The following is a 20,308-nucleotide window of genomic DNA, read 5'->3' as shown; positions in this document are numbered from 1 at the left end:
TAAATCACCACTCATTACACCTACTAAAGTATGTCAAGGAGGAGAATGAGTCACTCTTCATACTCAAACTAAACACTTGCTTCTCAAGAAGTAAAACTGGCAGGCAGCCCAGGCCACAGAAATAGCAGGAGATACCTCCAGTACTAATCTTCCCCTGTCTGTTATATAAATACCTCAAAGACACAAGAAGTGCCACTGTTTACCAAAGTGTTTGAATGAAATGTAGGTCGGTGTCCAAGGCAAAGGGTTGAACAGGTCATGCCTCTGGGCACAGCATTGATTTCACTTTTCTAGGAGGAAATAACCACCCCTCATACCAGGGAGGGGAGGAAAAAAAGAAGAAAAACAAAGAAAATCTCACTAAGGTCATGCTTACCACTCTTGGTTCAAGAAGGCTACGAGCCATAAAATTTCTGGGAGGGAGCAGCAGGGAATGGGGAAGAGAAAGAAGGCTGTGAAAGCTTTCCCTGTCGTGTACACTATCACTCATGAAAGGCTGTGTACTAAGGATGAAAATGCTGGCAATTCTTCACTCACCTCTACCCAGGACACCCAAGAGGATGTGCTATCAGGAGAAAGGTATTTCTGTGTGTGGAAGGGTGGCAGCTACAGCCCCAAGGTGTGAGCAACCCACACTCTGGGGCTGCAGCCAGCACCCCGCTCCCAGGGGAGGCAGTGATTTTCTGCTTGCACATCCCTCCTTTTCATCTTGACAGCACTGTGCAAGACAGGCTGCATTTCAGTATCTAGCTGACCTTTCCACAAAACACTTGCAGCTGTAGGGCATAAGAACTTTGTCACTGCTTGAGACAGACATCAAGAGGCTGTAAATAAAGCTGTGACTTTAAATCCAGCCACGTGAGTTAACTACACGGTGAATATAATTTTTCATAGCTAACAATGATGGCAATGAATTTTATCTCAAGCACAGAAAGGATGAAGCATACAAAACTCAGAACAGGAATAAGGTTTTTGGCCTTAGCTTTTACATCAATAGTCTTTTAAAGCACAAGCACTTATTTTCCTCATCCCCATAATGGTAAAACCTCTCTTGTTCTAACACTTCAAGAGAAGAGGCCCCTTTAATTTTAGGTGGCTGTAATAATAGGTCTCAGTATTTCTGCCAAGAATAACAGAAAATCAATGCGGACCGAGAGCAGGGAGACACGCAGGAGAGCTACTGGCATTTGCTTCAGTGCAACAGCTGGAATAAGTTGTCAATTCCTCTTACTGTATTTTCCAACTGTACTGCCTGGCTAAAGGTCTACTAAAGGAAAGAAAACGCTTGTGACAAGCTTATGACACATCTCAGAAGCAATAGCAGTCTCTCCATGATTCAAGAAACTATGGAATGAGAAACAGATGGAAATAAGAAACAGAGTTGTGGAATGACACAGGAGGGCTCTGCTGCGGATTGCTAGAGCAATGGGGCATGGCAGGCAGATGTACAGTTGCAAGAACAGAATCTGTCCGATCTAATTCAGTAGCTGCGTTGCCCTCAAATGAAATCACAAGATGCTAGGCAGTCCAAATCATAAATTTGTGCCACCATGCATATACCAAGAGAAAAATTAGCATACCCTTTACTCTGTATTTTGGTGTGAAGTGCATGAATTCTCCTGGGAAGGCAAGGACCTGCTCTGCAGAGATCAATACCCCCTATAGTAGTGGTGATTCTCTTTCAGTTCCAGTATTCCCAGAGGGGTATAAATAGACTGCAATGATTTACGGACATCCTTCTTTTTAAGGGTAGGCTGAAGGTATCCCAAAATCTTTTTTTTTTCCTGACATTATGGGGCCATTGCATGAAATACACAGCAAATGAGGACACATCTCAAAATCAATAGCACGCTTCCAGTGATTTGAGAGTTTGTAGTATGAACAGATGGAAATGGGAAAAGGAATAGTGCACTGCATGAGGTCACTCAGGAAAGCTAGCACAAATATACTGTGCATGAGCTGTGTAACTGATAGGAAACTCTCCTCTGCTTCCTCTGTACGAGTTCCAAGTTGTGGTGAAATTGCAAGCATGCCTTACAGCAGTATGTCTCACTCCTCACTTCCATCCCACCTGGGCATGTGCTCACACACTCTTATGTACCCATGTTTGTATATTTACTTTTTTGTTGTCGTTGTTGCACTGAGACTCAATAAATTGGGTTATTTTTCAGTCTGTTGATCTCCTCATTGAAAAATTAAGACTCAAAACCTGAGAAACGTTATCTATTCTTGGCAAAACAAAGGGTAAATGCTAAAAGTCAAGATCAGGACTACAGGAAACAAAAAATGTTTCCTGCTCTAAGGAACAAGCTCATGTTTAATATATCTTTAAGCCTCGTGCAGTTTTAATGTTTTTATGCGGAATAGGAGAAAATTGATTGTAATCATTAGAATAATTCTCAGGAGATTCCCTGCCAACTCTGCACCTTACACTTGAACACTGCAAGTGACGAAATGGCTGGCAAGGTTACACCAGGTGTGGGTGCAGTTATACTGACAGTATCCTCAAAATGGGTGAGAACAACTCGCTAAGAAACGCTTCCTGCTGAGAATGCCTTTCAAGGAGTCTAAAAGCAGACAGCAGAGCAGCTCTCAGGGGATCACTGTTTGGCCAGGGCACTCTGAGCTGCAGCTCCAATGAACTGCAGAGGATAATAGCGGTGACTGCTGCTGCACTATGGAGCTCCCTGCTGCCTCACAGACATGCTTTAAGATAATTCTTGCTTGACTCAAGCACAAGCAGTGAGAAATGGAAGATCAGGTTCACTAAAGCAAAGACTGGAGCAGCTATAAGGAAGCCATTGAAGAGCTGTGGACCACATCCCCACCTGGGCTGGGATTTGCAGTGCTCCAGAGGAGAGCAGCAGGAGGAGCAGGCAAACTTTTGAAGCAGCCACTCAGAAAATCTAACTCACTAATAAATGTATAATGAAATAATACTGAGAGACCTTGAAAGATCAGACAGCTGAGTCAAATTAATGCTCAAGAGGCAAACGTACATTAAAGTTACAGGGAAAGATTAGAGGAATATTTAGCTGGAAAAAGATGGAAATAAAGAAGAAAAGCTGATTGATTGCAGGCTACAAGTGAAGCAATGAATGAATAATTGTGAAGCAAGATTGGGATATGCCAATTTATCCTGTTTCATGCTATAAAAAGGCAGTAAATGTACCAGATATTCTTTTACAATAATAATAAAAATAAAGCATTTAACTCTGATAAATTTATGACCACGGGGTAAGGAGGAAGTAGTATAACTGTACTAGCTTTCAAAAAAGATTAAGCAACTCTATTAACATAGTATCTACTGTGAGATGTATTTCTAGTGAGACGGATGCTCAGACTCTATGGGAGCACTGATTTTTCTCCTCAAAGATTCTGGACTGTGCCAGTGTCCAGAAGAAAGCCTACAGTTCTGTCTGAAACAGCAACTGCTATTTCTACTCCTGCAATCTGTTAAGTTATCAAGCACTGCAGAAAGTTGCTTACTTTAAATCAACAGTCTTTCTCCCCCTAGAGCCTGCCCCAGCTATGACTCAATCCACGAATGCAAATGGAGATGATGACCAAGAAATTCCATCTTTGGTCTCTGTGTTCAGACCACCATAAAGTACACAGCCTTTGATGGGAGATTCATGTCTCGAAGTGACTTTAAAAGCCACCCTGTCTTCAACAAAGCCCTGGTGCTAAAATACCAACCCAGATTTTTAAACTTCCCCCATTTTAATAACAGAAATAGTTCTGAAGAGTCACTGTAAAAATGCTGAATTATTCTCACATAGCTCTGACATTCAGTCTTTAACCAAAGAATCTCCTAGTGAATCTTTTAAGCTTGAATGTGTCCAGAACTGCCCAAAAGCAGTTAATGGAGCTTTTCTAAACCTTTTCAGATCTCCCAGTCAAGAACAGGCACAGCACAAGGTGCCACCTCCCAGTATGATACACCCCTGAGCACTACATACCTAGAATGACACCTACAATGTGTGATGCTTTCATAAAGCCTCACCTGATGGAAACAGAAGATAGCATGAGAATCCCAGCTTTCAACTAAAATAAATAGAAAAAAACAACTTTCCAGAACAAAAACAGTGAGTTACTGACATGGTGAAGGTAAAGGCTTAAAGATCCAGAATGGATTAGAAATCAAGTGGCAAATAAAAGTCATTCTAACACAAATTTGTACATGACAAACAAAAATCTGAAAGTGAAATCCCTTAACCTGGGGCAGGGCTAAGCCACATGATGATTCAAAAATATCTGAAGAAGCAGTACCACAGAGACAGCATGCAACTTCACACCATCCTGCAGGCATTCTCTCTCAAGAAACACAGATCCTACTTTAACATAAAGACCTCTAATATCAAAGGACAAAGGAGGTTAGTGTCAAAAAAGAAGCTGAAACGCTGCCAGTGGGAAAGATCATCAGAATACTTGGTGACATTTCTCAGAAGCCACTGGTTCCCTTTGATCGCTGCTCAAGTGTGCTGCCATGGCTGGGCTGGGCTTGGAAGCCCCGCTGGGCTCCATCGTTCCCCACATACAGGCTCAGAGAAGAGAATGCCTCAGATTGCTGCCACATCCTGCCAGGCAGCAGGCACAGCTTTAGGAAAGGCAGACCTGAATGAAATCACAAGTAGTTTTCTTCAGTCTCTTGGCATGGAAACCTAACATGTCCAGTAACTGCATAAGCTAAAGAAAAGGAGAGTTAACGTTCACAGAGTAGGTTGTTTTCCCATCTGTCTTCCACGAGTGTATGACAGGAAGTTCTGTCCCATTTTTTCTCATGCCAGGAGAACATGCCTTGCTTTGGCATGACCTGAGAAACATGAGAAGAGTGTACTGAGCTCCATGAAAAAGCAGTGTGTATCTGAGCAGTAGCTTCCTTTGGGTCCAACTCCTTTCACAGCTTACAATGCAGTGGGCTCAACACAGAATTTGATCCTATCTGTGGGGGTGGGTGTTTTTCCCTGAGAAGTCAGGGGACACGAAGAAGTTGCAAGTCAGATGTTAACTCAGTACAGAAGGCCTGCAGTAACCAGGAATTTTAGACTTCAGCTACATAAAGTGTTCTAGGAACAGCACTTAACATAACACAAGGCTAGATGTGACCAAGCCCTGAGCTAGCTGCTGCATAGCTGTGCTTGCCCTGTGCTCCAGGGTGAATGATAGACTGCTCCAGGTCCCCAGGTGAGATCAATTCATGTAGGTATTTCTAATGTAAATATACATGAGGCCACGACAGTGTTTACTTCTCACATTCCTAAAGACCTGCTTCCCTTTAGAGATCCTATTTCTCACCTTTGAAGGTCCAGGCTGCCAGCATCACCCCCCAGAGCTGACAACTACTTACATTTTGCAAAGGGAGATTGTACTTCCACTGCAGAGGAGCACAGTAATGGCACCAACACCCGGTAGAGTAGACTAAGCCATTCTTAAGCAGCTTTTTTTTTCTTTTGTTTGCCCTTTTGGATTCTAATTTGTAAAACAACAACATGAATACGCAACAGCTTCAGCCCTGTTTGTAGTACAGAAAAAAAGACTGAGAAAGAAAAATCAAAGAAAACAAAATGTTGCAGAAAGATCCTGACATACTTATTAAAATTTCATAATGGAATAACTATGGCAATATTTTTAGTCCACTGAAGGTGTTTCTATTCACTGAGATTCCATGAAAATGCAGGGGCAGATATATTTCACAGCTAAATATCCCATAGACTGGGAGATGCAGTGGTAATCCAGTTAAGAACAGAGCACACCTGCTCAGGTTGTGTCAAAAGTGTCATAGAATTTCTCTATCTACAGGAAGAATGCTAGAACCACAACAGTAGTACCTCTTCATCCTGCACCACTATGCTAGTACCAGACATTTCAGGGTTGTCAGCTGGGACAGTGAAAGAGTACAGCAGCACGATCTTTACACACCTTGATAACTTCTACTATCAGTCACACATCAGAAAAGATGGTATCCATGAACATAAATAAATGGATGTTACCTGTGCTTTATTAAAGCACTCAGGTGAATCATCCAAGCTCTGATCACTCTCTTGTTTACAGTTTTGCATAAGATAAAAGCCATTAAGTGAAGTAGTTTTACAAACTCCCAAAGCATGCTAAACTTTCAGAACAAACCCTATAAACTATATTCCCTGGGCTTTCAGACCTTCCCTAATATGGTCACTAAATATCTGAGAGATGAGGACACTTCACAAATACTCAGATGAACTATAAGCTTTCCAGACTTACTTATCATTAAAAAAAAAAAAATCAGACACAAAAGATATGCCTGATTACAAATTGGAGCCAAGAGACAACTAAACCAGTGCTTGACAAGAGCAGTAGAGATGTCTAGAATATCTCAGACAAAACAGTCAAATATGGTTGCAGAATTAAAAAAAGGAGGAAGAATATCATTGTAGAGCTAAGAGACAATTACCCAGTACCCTTGTGATTTGCAAAATTGAGACATCATTCCATTTTAAAAACTAGAAAATCATTAGAAATCTGAGAAACACATGCAAGTCTAACTTTTCTGGCAAGAAACATTAAGAACTTGTTTTTTATTCAGTTCTATGTAAAATTTTACTACTCTTACTGATATCTTCACAAATGTTTATACATTTAATCCAAGTCAATATTTTCAGTCTGAGATAGTGCTGCTATTTATAAGACTATATCTTGGTTAGATGAATTCACTATTAATTCTATCACAGAGTTTGTGCAGACCATCTTCCCCTTCTTCACAACCAAGGAAGGAAGTTTATACCTAGAAACTACTTTGATTTCACTGAAATTCACAGGCTAGACCACATCAGCACTGTGCAGAAACACCAGCAGATATACCAACAGAAAAAGGATAAACTCTTCTCATTCCTTATATCCAGCCCTCTTCAATCCTGCCTACACTGCTTTTCACAAAGGGAATTAAGCAGACACTCTCCATACAGGCTGCTTGCTTATCTTAGCCCAGGGGCTGATAGGCAGAGCCTGGCCATGCATTCAAGAGCAGAGAATGCTTTGGCCCAAGTAGACAATTTTCTCTGAATTGTAGGGGCTGACAGACCTGTTGAATGTGACTCATTAAAATTTGCCTGTGATCCAAAAGACCTGTAATTCAATTGCTTTATATCTGGCTTATAATGTGACGAGAAATACCTTTTGCCTTCGACCCATTCAGATAATAGAAAGCTTGGCTTTACTAGAATACTGCTGGGCTAGTTACAGTTACATTAGGCCAAAACATTTTCAACAAGTTCTTCAAACATTATTAGTTTTGTCCCAAAAAGAGCAAGGTACTCATTTGCCTTTGGACTTCCTAACTAAACAGATGTTCAAACACCAACAAAAAGACACACAGTGTCTGTTAGTTGAACTGACAGGGTCTTGGGAACTTGCATTGCATCACACTTCTGTTCTCAGCAAGCATTCACCAGCACTGTTCCACCACACTTTCCTGTAATCAGAGCAAAAAGATCTGCTCCAGCATGACAAGGAAGATATTTCCATTCCAAAGATCAATACCATTAGATAAGCAGCATTAGAGAGGAATTTGTTACTCAGGTGCTAGAATCTACAAGACCTGTAAGCAGGGAAGGTGACTGTGCTTAACTGCTATACATCCATTTGTAACATAGGTTCATGGTTAACATTTAATTCTGAAACACTTTCAGACCTTGGAACTATTCCATTCTAAACTGTTCAAAACTCACATACAGTATAGAAAACTCCAAGCTATGTCATGCACCGAGAGAAGCTGAATACGCTTTCACAATAGTTACTATTTTTTTCTCCCTCTCTCCCACATTTTATTGAGTCAGTCACTTCTTGCTCTTTGTTGCTGTCACTTGTTTCCACATCTCCTCCCTTCCACCCCTTTCCAAACTAGGGCTCAACAAAACAGTGCAGAGGATGCTCTTTAACAGTTTGACAACCAAGGTACATTCATTGTGTAGAAGTAATCATATGAGCAGTCTCTGCCTATTGAGATGTCTATTCACCTTAGTCCTCTCTATACTAGAAGAACTAATGAGCCACGTCCACCATTTCCACGGCCCCCTTGAGGTAAGACTTACCACACCTCTTTAACATAACTGCAACATCAGCAAGCTTTCTATGTTCAAAACTCAAAACCTACACACTCTAAGGCAAAGCATCCTTTGACAGTTGCAGATCCCTAAGGCTTCATTACAGCAAAACATTTAGGCATGTATATATAAATGATCTCGAGCCTCATGTCAAAAGCATTAAAGAAGAAGCTCTTCCTTCCACAGGAATAAGTCTAGGACTCTTGAAAAGCAAGGGACTTGATGAAGGGAAATTACATCTACTTGAAATGCTGATATGAGGTATGATCCAACTATATCAAGCTCATGTCAGAGCAGTTATATCCGAGCCCTGGGATCCTGTTGTTTCTTTTCAGAGAATGAGAAGTGGAGCACCTAGAAGATGTAACTCTTTCCATAACTTATATTCACAGTGTACATATCTCTGTCAGTGTAACAGTTAAACATTCTTCATGTGGACCTGGCTTCTTGTACAAGTTAATCCCCTCTTGCTTTGCTATCAGAAAACTGTCCTGTATGAACAACGAAAGAGGAATGCTACATACACTCAGTGAAGAGGTCAGTAATTAAACATGTTTTAATGCAGTTTAGACTACATATCTGAGAATGAATTATCTCAGCGTTACAGGATGAGATCTTCCAGAGAAGACAGACTGATTTGCTGAGGTCACTGGAACACGCATTTCCTGGAAGGAGACAACACTGAAATTCACTCCAGTAATTTCTGTGAACCAAATTTGGAAGTATACTAGCTTGTTTTATTTGTCTTGTTATTTGCATAAGGCATGGGAATGTATTCAGCAAGCCTAGACCCAGATAAGTAAAAGGACAAATTCTAAATTATAGCTTTCAGAAGATAAAAGTCCATTTATAGATGATGATACAACAGATTTAATAGTGGTAACTAAATAGTTTCTGCAGTTAATTAACTTGCAATGTTTAAAATGTTTCCTGTAATAGCTTTAAGGAAACAAGCCCAGTACAGTTGACATTTTATCCTTATGCATAACTAAATTGCATCACAAATTAGAGCTCTCCCTACCAGGAGAAAAGTAGCAACAAGTCCTAGCAGCGCCAGTTAGTTCCAGTGGCCTCTGCCTTTGAACAAAACACTATAGGGACTCTTTTGCAACCCAAGCTTGAACTCAGATGAACTTCATCTTTCCACATCACCTACAGAGCTGCTGTAGGGCCTCAGTTCAGAGGCAGCACTCTCATGGTCCCAGGCTGGCCTCCAGCAGGCAAGAGACAAACCTTCTCCTTGCAGGCCTGCAGCTTTTCCAATCTCTACTTGCCATCCAGTCTCTGCACTTTGCTAGCCCTAGGGTTCCTCCTCAGCCCAGACTGAGTGAGATGTATTTCACATCTTACCTGAAGTAAATCACACAAACACTTTGCATATTTGGCAAGCAACAGCCTTCCCCAACCTTTTCTATAACTAGATGCCAAGTCATGCTGTTTTACCAACTCAACTGCTACAAATCAGAACAGTACTTTCTATTGCTCCAAGACCACAGTTACAGGCTTTAGAGACTAGGGCTTTTATTCTGAAAGGACAACAAATTCAAGGCATATTTGGGAACCAGTGCCCCTAAAGCAGTATTATCACACATCCTCCCCTGGAGTGCAAGTTATCCTTTGCTCCTGCTCCCATGCGAAGGAAACAAAGGATAACTTCTGTGGAAGTAGAAGGTAGTTACAACTTTCAGAAGTTGCCTTCCACCAACACTCTTCAGGCAAACATCAGAACAAGGCTGTAGTTTACTGAACATAGTATGTTACAGCATATCTTATAGCACGCATAGTAATTGCCCAGAGTTGCAGAAGGGCAATATTTGATTGCTAATTGTTAGTGACAGGTGACAGTGCTGTCAGCAATTAGTCCAAACTGCCATACAAATTGCTAGCAGCCGCCTATTACCAGATATAGACCTGTTAGGAGAATCACTGTGAGAACAGACTGAGTGCACTATTACCTCCAGGGCTGGCTGCCAGCTCCAAATGTCAGGGCTGCGTTACTGTGAGCCTTACAGTCCTGTCCACCATACAAGCTACCTGACATCTTAATAGGTTTGCCAGAACAAGAAGGGTTAGCAATTCAAGTCCCTGTGTCGCTCTTGCATCAAGAAGTCATCTATATTTTAAACACTGCTAACAGCACTGACTACGCAGCAGGACGATCAACACTCAGGAAAGCAGCCTTGTTTCTGTCAATGCCAGCATGATAAGGTGAAGAGGAAACAGAACGAAAATATTTAAGCCTTATTTAGTCTCAGCAAAACCTTGGGTAGTTCAACCTGATCAACTGCCAACACACTGCATCTGGATTTGGTTTCTGATGAAAGCATCTACAGAAACAAAGTGATATAATCCAGTTCTAAATTATGAGCGAAGCTTAGAAATAGTCTGCCATGACAAATGGAAACTATGCTCTTACAAATAGCAAGAGCTTGCTCTGTGAGGCAGTAAGAGAACTGCTATCGGCACAAAAGTCCTGGCATGCTCTTCATAGTGAAAAGTGTGAGGAGAATGGTAATGCTGCATTTCCATCAGGAAAAAAAAAAAATTAAAGGATGCATTTCTATAGCATATGTCATCTGAACTTCAGAGCTATTCTAAGCTGACAAGTCCCTTTTGCTGAGACTACGTAAGCATTGCTCCCACTCTGCTGATGCAGAAACTGAAGCAAAGACAGGATGCAATTTTTCTGAAGTCCCCATGGAAGTCACAGGCTGCCAGATGAACTGAGTCCACAGTGCAGTCAGTTGCCAATAGACTCCCGAAATGACAAAGGGAATCCTTAATAACAGAGCAAGTCCTCTCCTGGCTCTGTTTCGCTAAATAACCGATGTGATTTGGGGTTTCATGCCTACAATCCAAATGTTGTTAATTAATAAGCTTGTAAAGTGTTTACACCCTTCAACAGATGCATTCCCCAAAAGTGTCTAGATTAGAGAGTATACATCATAATGAAGAAGCTGGATGCCTCATAACAAAACTGCTCTATGTGAGAACCACCCTACTAGAACATGATCTTGAAACTGGTCCAGAAGCGAGCAGAAGCCCCCCCAGCTGAGCTGCCCAGTGCCTTACAAGTAGAAGCTCATCACACAAACACAAAGGCACCTTCTTGGGCTACCAAGAAGTGGTTCAAGTCACATCTGAGGGAAGCAGCTCAGTAGATGGCAAAAGGGAATCCGATACAATTTCTGCCCATGGTACATGAGGCCTGTGACTAAAGGAATTCAGTGTGTTTGGCAATCAAACTTTTTTTTTTTTTTAATCAATCCAAACGGAGAAGACATGCACAGACAGTATCTTGTTACAACTCTTTCCTCCCACCCCAGACAGGATGAAAACAAACAGAATGCCAGCCCCCAGGCCAAAACAAAACCTGGGTCTTTCTGCACAATGTTTGCTAAGGAATCCCTTAAAGAAAATAAAGAAACAAAAACCAGCCACAGAACTAGGATTTACCCCTGCAGCTATTTAGCTCCATGCACATTGATCACTATCACTAAACAGAATTATGTATTGCCATAACTGTTAAGCATGTAAACAACTGCAGATGTGGATGGCTTCTGAAGCTGCAAACAACTTAATGCAAGTGCCATCCTCTGCTAAACAGATTCAACTTCACACCTAACTTCCTCCAGATACTCCTGTCTTTTGCTAGAGCAGAGCTATGCTCACATTACACTTTCATCTTCACACTCACTCAGCTTTCATCTTCACACAGATCTGCAGTTTTCCTTTTCAACCCACAAAGTATTTACTGAACGCAAAGACCAGTAGGTAAATCTGAAGTCTTCCCCCTTGCTTAGTGTTAAGATACACAGAGAAAAAAAAAACGAAAAAAAAAAACCCAACAGAATAACAGTTAAAGTAATTTTTGTTGTAACACTGTCTTTCAGCAGAGGTGTTATTTGTACAGCACCTTAAGCAATGAGCTCAGCATCACCCATTTTAATGGCTGTAGTAATACATATATTTAGTTATACTAACGTCACTAGGATGGCATTCTCTATAATAAATTTTGGGATACTTTATTTATGAGATAGTCAAGAGTTGACTATGCAGTGACAGAATAATTGGGACCTCAGACAAGCTTATATCTGTTTTTACAATTATGTGACACATTCAGAGCAAAAGTGTACATTCCCAGTAAACAACTTCATACACGCAAATAGCTGACATCTCATTTGGCTTTAAGTAAACACCAAACATACCACATACCTGAAACATTTGTAGTATGGAATTCTCAGTTTTTCAATTTTTCAGTATTTTTTGATCTTGCAGACACCTCGAGGTGTAATTATCTCTTAGTGACCCTCTATTTTCCATCTATTTCCCATCAAGATCAGCTACTCTGTGCTCACTAGCAGTGGCAGTCTTCCCCCATTCCCAAAAAATGCTGCCAAAACGTGACTTGCAGATCAACATGTGCATGCCAGAACTTTGTCAAAAACAACCCTCACTCAAGATTACAATTATAACAGCATTTCCATTGATTCTGAACATGGACATCTCCACAAGACAAACAGTAAGTACAGGGTCAATTTCAGCTAGGGAGAGTTAACTAAACATCAGGCATATAGACCGTTACCTCAACAGTACATGGTGAGTGGTATGGGCTTCCAAAGGATGCATCGTTCTGTCCTGAAACAGCACATAAGCTGGAATGAATTGCCACATGGCAGTGCTTTTCTTTCTCTACTAACTATGGGAAAAAACTAAACCTCATTTTTAAGAGATTTACCTCAACTTAGTAAATACAGCAATAAGCCCTCTGTCACGGGCCCAGGTGGTAACAGTTGAGATGACAACAGCCCCTCCTGAAGGGCTTCCTTCATCCCCTGCTACACATAGATGCTTAATCCTTTACAAAACAATTAAGAAGGGAAAGAATCAGCATTGAAAAGACAAGCAGATTTCCTCCTAAGAATGCTAATATGAAGTTAGGTAGTGTCAGCTCATAACAGATTTCAAGTTGTGGACTTTAAAGCTGTGGTTTGTGTTTTGGCAGAGCCGTCATCTGGATCCAAACTCATTTGGTGCAAATACCACAGCTGAAGGTGTCAATTCCAGACTATAAATGGGGTTGTACTTAAAATATAGGCAAGTCTATGATGAAACATTTGGAATCAGGACATCAGGATCACTAATAATCATAAGTCAAATGGCACAGCTCACTGGTGTCATTAGGTCTTGAACACAACAGCAATGTTATAACGCTGTCACTCTTTCACCTTCCTGAAGGGCACACAAATTGTGCAGCCAAGTGCTCAAGGAGACTTGGAAGTCCTAATACTCCTCTCTGCTCTGACACAGATGAGGTCAGGGCTTTTTTCTTAAGAGCAGAATTTGAGTCTAAGGGAAATCTGCACTTATCTTAACGGCAGCCGCTCATCACTGATGGTCTGTGAACACAATCCCTTGGAATACTGAAGAATCAGGACATCTGTATCAATAAAAAAGTACTGTAGCTGATGAAACAATATATTTAGAGTGGAGATGCTTAACACGTGCAGCAGTGGACATCAAGAGTCTTCTCAGCTCTCTACACAGTTATTGGATAAGTATTGACCTATGCATTTCCAACTTGCTCTACAACTCCTGTGCTAAAGAACCACAGTAAACTTTTCTAGCTGTAAAGCAATTAGCATTCCAGAAACAGTCAATACTGTTAGCTGTATTTAATAAGCTATTGTGGTGTATCCTGTTTATTCTGATGCTGACAGATAAAATATTCAACAAAGACCAAGGAAATACATATAAATCTTTTATGGACTTAATCTATAGTATTGATTGTGTAAATCCAGAGACAGCATTAAAGAATGGAAATGGAATGTGATGTTTTCTGAAGTAACATTTCATACTATAATCAATTTTACTCTGTACTAATTTCTTTAAAGGGAAGACAGAAGTCCTACACCTCAAGATAACTCCCTATTCCACTTCCACAGAAAAAGAGCCATGGTGCATTCTATATTCAGGACCTGATTTTGCATCACCTTACACAGCCAGCTATGAGCAGCTCCACTGCACTGCAAGGCAGCTACTCATGGAAGCAAAGATTCTACTTGCAGTCATGGGGTCTGCAGGCATCTGTTAGTGTGCATTTGTATGGCAATCTGTGAATATTAAATCAACACTTAATACAGTGATTTCTTAATTTATCTAACAACTGTCTCGGATCATGTAACAAGGATGCCCTAAAATACAGTTTTATTTACTTCTGCTGGTGCTTTAATACAAATAGAGCAATGTTATCCAGAGCTACAGGGCACATTATTAATTTGAGCTTCAGAATGTCAATGAGAGAAGGCAGTTCATTTCAGTAACAAAATGCTTTTATTATCTGTCTGCAAAATACACGTGACATTTAGAAGACAGTGATCCTCATTTCCTTGTGAACTTTAGCAAGGATCCATTACAAAATGTCATGAGCAACTGATAGATTGCTGTAGCGTTGCGACAAAGAAATTGGCTTCCTTAGCAGTCTTGTGACATGCAGCACATCACAAATCCACACCATACTTGGAGCTCTTAAACTCATAATCATCACTTCAGTTATTTATTAAGAAAATTGGATTACTTGAATTTGGGGTTGTTTCTCAGGGAAATGTAGAAATATCATACGCACTTCTTACTGAACAGCAGACAAGTCAGTTCAAGTTGGTGTTGCTGGCTGTAGCACCAGACTCCTTCAAAATGCCTGAGCCATCTTTACATCTGCATTAGGTCCCTTTATACCTCTCTTCTAGAGAGAAAAGCCTAGTTCTCAGGATCCTGACTTTGGCGTGCCATTTAATAAAGCTGTAGTGAATGAAATAGGCCTCCATTAGCTTGAATGGGAGCAGACGTTACACTTCTGAAAAACCTGTCCACAACACTTAGATGATGTGACCAAAATGACCTACAGGATTGCAAAAGAAAGAATACAACAATTCTGTCTGACGTAAGAGAGCACCAGGCCAAACCAGCTCCTCTGAATACGTTTCTTGCTTTGAAGGGGACTCAGTGAGTCCCACCTAAAATCTTTCATTGTTTTAGTAATTATTTTAGAAATTGAAATGAGTGCAAAACATTTGATCTGATAGTTCTGCTGATCATCCATTATCAGCTTGCTTGGAAGGAAGTGCAGCTTGCATGAAGGCACGCACTGTTCGAAGGAGGTGACATTAAAATTATTTTATTAACATGCAAGTAAAAGATGGACAAGGCAGAAAGGCTGAAGGAATTCTGTCAAAATATAACTTCAGGAAAGGCTCCTTGCTCAGACAGGCCTGGATGGAGGACTGAGGATGCAAACAGATGGCATTTGACATGGACTTATTCCTGTTAGCTTCCATCATGATGGAGGCTGGGAGATGCTCTGTATGTGAACATACACATAAGACTTCGAGAGGACCAAAATGTTGTTTTACAAAAACCACACAAGTTTGTTTAAAACTATCAGTTCAGTAAGTTGTTCCCTCCATTCTCCTCCTCCACCCCCAACCAGTGCTTACATTTTATCCATGTATGGAAGAGATTTCAGAGGTCTGAGTCATTAAAACCTACAGAGAATAAAAGAACTTGGCAAATATGAAACCAAGGCATTTTAAAAGGCTCTGAGACAGCCTGCTCCCCAATGCTACTGAAGATATGATAGATGAGTTGCCATTTATGTGTAGGAGCTGAAAATCTGAGGTTTTCAGCAAGCCTATAAACTTAATTACATACAATGTGCCCCCAAACAGTTTAAATACATATACATGCCAAAAACTGAGGGAGAACCTTTTGATCTTACTGAGAAAAAATGAAACCAACATTTAAAGTAGTAGTCTTGTGTGTAAGATCTGCAATCAAACTTCCTGCCAAATATTATTGTCTCTGCCAAGAACTATGGTATTTTTGGATAGTTTCTTATTTACAACCCCTCCTTGTGCATGAAACAGCAATGTTTTGCCATTTTTAGGAGTGGCTGATTGTATGAAAAGCTCAAACAATTTCAAGTAACAATCTCTTCTCACAGGACTTGTCTTACTGGAGAAAGCATTACAGCAATCTTCAGCTTCCAACAACAAAAGCAACAAAAACCAACCCACACAACCAAACTAGATATTTTAAAGGAAAAAACAACTACAAACATGTTGAGGAAAAGTACAAGAGATGTTTGCTGTGTAGCAGCTTAGACAATCATATGACATTACCCATAAGGGTATGGGATTTACCAGGGACAATATCCTGCTCTTTGGTAATACTGTAACATGCAAACAGAAACAGCGGTAATTGCTTTTTTCATCCCCTTCATTAGTTTTAGATGTATATCCACGCATCTTCCAGACCTACCTTTATGAAAAGCAAACTTTCTGATGACATTCAGCTTTCAAGCCCTTACGATGTACGCATTCAAAGTGTTGTTAAGAAATCACAGTTGAGCAGGGTGCTTTTTCCCTCAAGACAATTCAGCAGGGCTCAGATTCTAAGAGGTCACTGAGGATCTGGGACTCAGGAAATCTGAGCTCCTTTCCCAGCCTTCTGCTATCACTGCACTACAGTACAGTGCCTCATTTTCTCAAATAATAAATAAAAAAGGTTTAAAACCACCAGCCTGTTCAGGAGCTTAAAAAACACAGATCAATACTATATAAGAGCTGTGCACTTACCACTCAGTCCTCACATTCCCCCAAAAAACCTCACAGGATTTTAACATTTACTGGCCATAAGCTCCTGGAATATTCCAGGTAACATTTACATCAATTCAAACACAGCAGCATTTCTCAAGAACAGAGACTTCTCTTTCTTCAGTGTCTAACCAGAGTAACTTATCTCAAATACATTTACACAGGATTTTGGTTCTACCACTGTAAATCCAAACTTAGCTCCTTGCCATGGCATCTGATCCATGCCAGTACTTGCAGCCACGCAGATCCCAATAAAAAGGGCTGTATTTTCCCAATTACCAAAAACATTAAGGATTAATACCACAGACAGGATCATTTTGATTTCCACTGCTATCATTAATGATTACTTGATTTCTAAGAAACCCACCTTTTCCCACTTCAACATTTTGTCATTCACAACTGAATAAGAATGACGGTACTTGAGTACACTGAAGGCAAAATCCAGCTAAACCTTTTGATTACTTCATGGATAACAATCCTTCTATGTATACTATCTGCAAGAAAATGCATCATTAAAAGATAGGTGATACTCTATTTTTCATAAGGTTTATTCATTTCATATAATCTTTAAAGAGTCTCTAAAATCATGCAGAAAAATCATATTTAAAGTATATACTTTCAAATCTTTCCATATTTTATGTAATTATCCATTGTCATCAACAGGGACACAAATTTGTTCTGTTTCTTTTCTTCATTATTTTCCTTTTTCCTGAATATCATAATCAATGGAGTTCAAAGCAATTATGAAGTCACAAAGGAAATATCAAGACTCTGAGTGAGAATGACAACCCTGAAGAGATATCCGAGAGTGAGCTGCAAAACAGGTTAGCACTGATTTGAGTGCCAAAAGTTTTTCATGAATGTGGCAAGATGATGAGAGGTGAACAAAAAGAAATAGGCTTCAGAGACCAGTCTCTGCAAAACTTAAGTAAGCCTTTTAAGAGTCCAGAGAGATCAGAACACAGTTTTTGTAACTCAGAAACTAAACACGTTAAAGGCTGTATGGGGTTTCTTGTACAACAGGACACCCTTTAGTTATGCAGCCTCGGCCCTGGGAATCCTACCACTTACAGAAGGAGCCAGCAAATTTCAGAGGAATTTAAAAATAATGTAGAATGCTACATTAAAACATACTAATGTGCTAAACATTACTACAGTCTGCCTAGCAAGGAAGATTCAACGCATAAATCTGTGCTTGCCTCCGCTCAGATATTACCAGACCTTAATACCAAAAATAGGAGCCAAAAATCTTACTTTATGGATTAATTGGAATAAACTGAAGGCAAATAGACGCACTGTGTGACAGATGTGACCCTTTCCCAATAAAGCTTTCAGCAGATATTCAGTTCAACAAATGCTTTCTATATGAATAAATGCAGATGCAGTTACCTCAAAAATCTGTTTTCATATTTCAGTATTTTTATTGCAGTATTATCTAATGGTTCAATCAAATCCCAGCCCTAACGTGCTAGGTGTGCGTAGGACTGCACTCCTTATCAGACTAGTACAGAACTGATACAAACCACATAAACAAATAAAGCATTATTACATGCACAGTGGAGGGAATATAATGCAAATAGATCGAATAACATGGCAGAGATCACACTGTGTGCAGCAGGGTTATGTATTCAGCTGGTGAGCCCCAGCTCACTGCCAAAACCTATTTCCATCATAGGCATGTTGAGCTTCCCAGGCTGCTGGGCCCTCTCACACCCAGGTGCAGTCATTCCCTCTCTTGTTGGCCAAGAATGATGGCTCTGCAGGACACTGAGCTATCACACTGGTTGCAATAGAGATTGTGTTCTCTATAACTGGGAGACCATTCAGAAACCTGAAAGGAGCCTTACAAGAGGAGCCCTCCCGCAGAACAAACTGAAGCTCTATACAAGGTAGCTTAAAAGACGTTAACAACCATGCTCTGGGTTCCAGCCATTCCTCTAGACATCTGCCTCAGTTGGCCTGTCTGCCTCAGAAAAATCTGGAATAGCAAACTTCGGATTTTAATCTCAAGGAAACCACCTGGAAAACCCAACAGGAACGTGAGGCAATGTGCTAGGCTCTGCTCAGCCTCCTGAGCTCAGGCCCTGGCAGCTACCCTCAGGCAGGGACAGGAGCAGGAGCGTGCTTAGAAAGGTGCTGGCAAACAGGACAACTCAGAGCAGCAGCAGGCAGCTGTTTGTTCCTAGTGTCACATAACACAGCTCCAACTTTTAAAATGACCACAAGTTACTAAACAAGATGAAATACTCCTAATGGAAACATTAAAACCAATACCCATCATAAGAAGGGGTACATCTTCAGCTATCACCCACATCTACCTAAATCAAAAAGTGCTCACAGCCTTCAGCTGAATCCAAATAAAAGTCAAACTAGCTGCAATTTTCTTCTCTCAGACCAATGCCTACGGACAAGTTGGTACCCAAGAGCAGCTGCTGCACACAGCACAGGCTGCCTTGGGGCCATGGGAACACCCAGTCTACAGGCTTACCCTATTTTGGGGATGCAGGGGGCTGCTTCTGTCATGCAAAACTCAAGTGAGGTGAATATTACCAGGACAGACACAGATCATTATGGAAACAGAATAAAACTGGAAAATGGGACTGCAAATCCAGCACAAATACCAACCACTATGCTTGCCCTGAAGTCCTAGTGACCACATGCAACCTTGAGGTTGGACTCGATGATCTTGAAGGTCTTTTCCAACCTGAGCAATTCCATGATTCTATACTCACATAGACTTTTAAAACAAAAGGAATTCTCCCATACTTGTCAGCAGAACCAAGAAAAAACATCTAGCAATAGGTCCATTTAAAATGGGACTATGCTACTAATTACTGAGTCAATTCATCAAGTTTGGGGTTGGCTCTAAATGGTTCCAGCTGCAACACAGAAACGTAGAAACAAACACAAACCAAATTTCTAACTCTTCACGTCAGCTTCAATTTACATTACTGTTACATTAAGACAATAATTTCAGACCAAAATTAACAATTATTAAGAAGGGCTAAAGTTAAGCCCATTTTACTCTCAATATTAAGAATTTTTCAACTTGATCTTGCAGTTTCAGGGTGTTCATTTGGGGAAATTTAACAGGCAAGAGATGCCTATCTGAGAATGGAATCAATCAGGAATGCAGTTACAACAGAAAGAATTTCAGCAGACCATATAAAGGAGAGAGAAAAAAGAAATCCCCGCTATATGAATAGTCCATCAAACTGCAACTGTAGCGAGTTTGGGCAGCTTCCCAGTGTTCCAGAGGGAATTCTGCTATTTGCTGAGTTTAGGGAATGTAATTGAGGGACGAAGGAAAACCAGAAAAAAAAAAAAGTACTGCTGCTTTCACCGTTTTCCCAGTTCTGCTCAGTATGAGAAAGCATACGGAAAACAGAGAAATTATTGTATTGCTGCTAAAGCAGATGTTCTCAGCACAAATAAAGAGTGACTGATTAGACACTGAATAAAACTACACAATCAGGCTTGCTTTCTTTTTTCATAAAAGTCACTCCGCTAGCAGAGAGAAATAAAGAAAAAGGAGACTCAGAAAGTACACTGGGAACAACATCTGCAGAGATTAGT

General features: G+C 40.5%; 1 protein-coding gene across 2 annotated transcripts in view; it reads right to left on the bottom strand.

Moving 5' to 3' along the window:
* SORBS1 (sorbin and SH3 domain containing 1) overlaps positions 1 to 20,308 on the bottom strand; it is a 160,447-nt gene that overhangs the window by 89,307 nt on the left and 50,832 nt on the right. The gene's annotated exons all lie outside the window — the stretch shown is intronic.

The sequence above is a fragment of the Cyrtonyx montezumae genome, unplaced genomic scaffold (assembly GCF_038088225.1).
Source record: "Cyrtonyx montezumae isolate F1298 unplaced genomic scaffold, pur_monq_1.0 scaffold_4, whole genome shotgun sequence".
In the NCBI taxonomy this organism is placed as follows: Eukaryota; Metazoa; Chordata; class Aves; order Galliformes; family Odontophoridae; genus Cyrtonyx; species Cyrtonyx montezumae.
Note: the sequence above shows the minus strand (reverse complement) of the source record. Positions and strands in the feature narration are given on the sequence as shown.